We start from the raw sequence: 4,688 nt of genomic DNA, 5'->3' as shown, positions 1-4,688 counted from the left end.
CCCAGATGTGTGTATGTGTGTTCTCGCGCTGTTTGTGAGCATGATGTGTGTGTGTGTGTGTGTGTCTTCTTGCGCTGTGATTGAGCCTGATGTGTGTGTGTGTGTGTTCTTACGCTGTGAGTGAGCCCGATGTGTGTGTGTTCTTGCGCTGTGAGTGATCCCGACGTGTGTGTGTTCTTGTGCTGTGAGTGAGCCAGGTGTGTGAGTGTGTCTGTTCTTGCGCTGTTAGTGACCCCGATGTGTGTGTGTGTGTTCCTCTGGTGTGAGTGAGCCCAAGCCTGTTGAATTAATATACTGATCTACAACTCTGGTGTCCTGAGGTTACTTGAGTGAATTTCCACTAAACAAAATCCTTGCGAGTTTAAGATAAAAGAAAGGATTTCCAATAAATATATGACTGGAACACAACATGAGAGTTAATGACAGTCTGATTTCACAATGCAGTTGTATTATTTAATGAAGCTTAATTTTATTCTTATAGCACTCTACTGATTACACACAAATACAGCATTGAAGCATCGAGTCTAAACCAGTTATCAGTTTACTATTAGTTGTGCATTCTGCCTTTCTCGTCCATCCAAATGCTTTGCCCGTACTTTTGTAACAAGATACTTTCGTCTCTTGTCACAATGAAGGACCTGTCGCTGGGGATTCTGAAATTCTCATAGAGGACCTTCACGCAATCTTCAGAGTAGGAGGAGCACTCTTTAAAGACGCTGACGAAAATGGTCCCCTCTCCTATGATTCGGGAGTCACGATGTGCCGGGATGCGAATGGAGCTGATACGGGAATCGGGTCTGAATGTCATCTTTGTCTCATTCCCAGCCCCACTTTTCATCACCACCTCTTCTAGCCGCAACGTTTCCACACTGTAGTACACACGAATGGGAAACCCTGTGGCGTTGGCCACATAGGTATTTGAGCGTGATTGTTCACTCCCCATTGTTGATTTCAGAGACAAAGATCTGTGGAGCAAATGTGAAACAGACAGTGATTGTGTTTAGATTCCCGTACCTATAATCACAAATTGAAATATTTTTTTCCTAATGTAACCTAAACAAGTCTCCCTATTATACCGCAAAAGGGTTTTTGTTATTAGGGGAAGCCAAGGGTGCTAAGGGTGTCTGTAACATACTTTAGTCAAAATACCTCAAGGATCAAGCAAAACAGCACCCTTCCCACCCTGTCTTAAACAGACCTATTCAGACTGACCTGTTTTGAGTGCCTGTTCCTTTAAATGCTAATGAGCCAGCTCATCTTAACCCCCTACTCTGCAGGGTGTGTAAGGTAAACTAAGTAAGGTTTGGTACCATAGAAACTTGTACCTTGTGAGAAACATGGCTGCTGGAGACTTTGGCACAGCAGTGAACAAATACTCTTTTGAACCAGGTGGCCAAAGAAGGTGGTGTGGTGGTTATAGTTGTAATGGACCCATGCATTGGGCCACAGCTTCACATAGACCAATTGTGAAAAAAGCCCTACAGAACCCCACAATGTGTGCTGCAGGCAGATACCACAGGTAGAATGAATCTTTGTGAATGACATTGCAATTATGAAGTCATCATCTGTTCTATATCCCAAGTCAGTTACCCTTTCAAATTTTCAAGATTACAAGACTATGCAGCCTCAGAACCAACCAGCATGCATGGTTGATCACCCTGGTCTCAAACATGTGTGCTTGAATGTGGTCTCACTACAGAATGCATCTATAAAGCAGACTATGGGGCTTTACAGCAATGAAAATGCCTTTGCATTTTGTACTCAGCTTTTTCAGGCCCAAATACCGGCACCTACTCAAGGCGCAAGCCAGGCCCCATTCTAGGCCCAGGCACTAAGCCCGAAGTTAAGTACAAAGGTAGCCACACAGAAAATAAACATGTGAACTAGGCACACAGACAAGGCATACAGACAAAGCACAAAGGCATCATCTAGACAGAGAACACTTCACCTCACAACAGGGAAGTGTTTTACCCTAATATCTCTCAGAATTCCTCTCTCAGTGCTCTCCACTGCCTCACAGACAAATGCCCCTAAATACAAACAGCACAAATGTATCGACCTCACACTTCTGAGAATGCTAGTGAAAAACTCGGACAAGACTTGCTCTCACCACAGAGTGTACAATAGGGACTGTAGAAGTCACAGTTGGCTGTTAAAAGTATAACAAAAGTCTGTTCCGTCCGCCATTAGGACAGGGTGAAGACACGCATACGAAACGTGCCATCACACCTTTCTTATTTCCCAAGATAACACATCCAGTAAAAAATTAGGTAATTCTAAGAACCCAAGAAAAAATATTTACCAATTTGGCAAGAAAATAACACATTTACGAAAAATATTCTTTTTCTTTTTTATTCCCCCAGACCTTTTTCCTAAAAACAGACACATAATGAGTGTGTGACTGGTTACACTCAGCTGAAACTCACCTCAGAAGAGTATGCTGACAGTGCTGATAGTGGTGCTGTTCTCAAGCCTTCAGCAGGAAAGTGAGGTCTCTTCCATTGCCTGAGTCTTTTTAAAGTGTTTAGTCAGAGGAAGTGGAAGTGAAAATGAATCACACATACACACACACACACACACACACACACACACACACAAACACACACACACACACACACACACACACACACACACACACACACACACACACACCCACACACACACACACACACACACACACACACACACACACACACACACACACACACACATACACACACACACACACACACACCCATCTTACACTGTATGATGACATTTTACTTTGAACTTGACATTTACAGTACCACAACATTCTCCCTTGCCTTGAATCTTTAGAAAAAATCTTTTGCGTATCTTATCCACCCCTAAAATTCCTCACCATCGTAACTTTTTTGGAGCAATTAAATATATCTCTTGTTCTGCCTGTTTTGTGATATACATGCCTAAAAAGTGCCTTATATTTCTATACTGAAATAAAATCGGCATTATAATTATCACCAACTTCTATAGATGCACAATAGAAAGCATCTTGACTGTTAGCATCTCAGTGTGGTTTGGAAGCTGCACAGCCATGGACCATAAGGCCCTACGCAGTGTGGTCAGATCCGCTGAGTTCATCATCGGCAGGAAACTCCCATCCCTTCAGGAAATCTACCTCACAAGATGCCTCCGAAGAGCTGGCAGGATCCTTAAAGACTGTCATCACCCATGCTTCAGACTGTTCACCCTGCTGCCTTCTGGTAGGCGGTTCCGAAGTATCCGGTCTCCCACCCGCAGACTGGAGAACAGTTTCTACCCTAAGGCCATCAGACTCCTAAATGAACAATAATGCACTCTCATCCCTTTACACTCGCCACTTTACTCTACACAGGCTCACTTTCACTGCTGTTTGCACTACATTTGCAATATTGCACTACCCACATACTTGAAGTGTCTATGCCTCTGTGTTCTAGGGTTAGTATAGGTCCCATGTTAGTTCAGGTTATTATGTGTATAATATGTTCAGTATAGCTCATGTAGGTATGTTTATCTGTTTAGTATCTGTTTAGTATGTGTATTTATGTTAAGTATCTATATTGTATATATTGTTTATCTAGTAGGTCTAATACTCTGTCTTTTCATATGTTTATCTAATGTTCAGTACTTATTGTTAAGTTATGTTATGTTATATCATGTTGGAGTACTTATATGTTTATATGTTATGTTATGTCTTGTTATGTTATGGTAGTGTGGTATGGTGTCCTGTCCTAAGAATTTCAGTGACCAGTCCGACTCTGTTGTTCTGTGTATCTGGAAATAAAAGACTTGACCCTCAAGACTTGCTGCCCTACGCACAGCGCGTAGTGCACGTTATGGGAGCGGCGGCACTGTTAAGGCGCTTTACAGAGCCCAGAGCCAAAAATTATCACTGAAAATCCCTTCAAACTGTATGTCTACAAGTTGTTTGAATCATCATGAAATCTGATTTTCAGCATTTATCTCAGCTAGATGTAGAATATGGAATATGTAAATATTGTCAATTAACAAACAAAATAGTCAGATATAAATAAAATAGCACATTTGTATAAAATGTCGGTCTGTAATATTCTAGTATTCCTGCCACTTACACACCTTCATGAATGAGGAATGTTGTCTTCATACACACGGTGGATGAAGCACCCAGACAGCAGACCAGACCAGCTCCAGCTCCATGTGTCCTCTTTCCCCCCAGCTTACCTCTCAGTTGATTTGCCTTGTCACAGAATTCTCTAAAAGCTTGCTCCCCGTTACATTACTGATATTATAAATCGCTGGCATAAGCAAGATGGTTGCCTGTCTGCTTTGGATTTGTTGAATTTGAGATACTGATTCCTAACGGGGGGGGGGGGGGGGGAGTCTGATGGCCCTTGGAAAGAAACTGCTCTCCAATCTACGGGTTTGAGACCGAATACTTCGGTAGCGCCTGCCAGAAGGCAACAGGGTAAAAAGTCTAAAGGATGGATGGTCTTTAAGTATCCTGCCAGCTTTTCTGATGCATCGTGTGTGGAAGATTTCCTTTAGGGCTGGGAGCTCCCTGCCGATGATGAACTCAGCAGACCTGACCACACTGCGTAAGACCTTGCGGTCCTTGGCTGTGCAACTCCCATATCACACTGTGATGCAACCAGTCAGGAAGGTCTCTACAGGGCATCTGTCGAAGTAAGTGAGGAGGACTGATTCCATGCCAA

The 4,688-nt window shown here is 42.9% G+C and overlaps 1 long non-coding RNA gene across 1 annotated transcript; it reads right to left on the bottom strand.

Annotated features, from left to right (window-relative positions):
• Nucleotides 1-439: 439 nt before the first annotated feature.
• Nucleotides 440-2,506, bottom strand: LOC308373688. The gene is made up of 2 exons (XR_013968853.1): nucleotides 2,427-2,506; nucleotides 440-965 (listed from the first exon to the last, which is right to left on the bottom strand). It is a non-coding gene; the product is annotated as an uncharacterized lncRNA (long non-coding RNA).
• Nucleotides 2,507-4,688: the final 2,182 nt, after the last annotated feature.

This window comes from Sprattus sprattus (assembly GCF_963457725.1).
Source record: "Sprattus sprattus genome assembly, chromosome: 12".
NCBI lineage: Eukaryota > Metazoa > Chordata > Actinopteri > Clupeiformes > Clupeidae > Sprattus > Sprattus sprattus.
The sequence above is the reverse complement of the archived record's forward strand: the minus strand, read 5'-3'. Positions and strand labels throughout refer to the sequence as shown.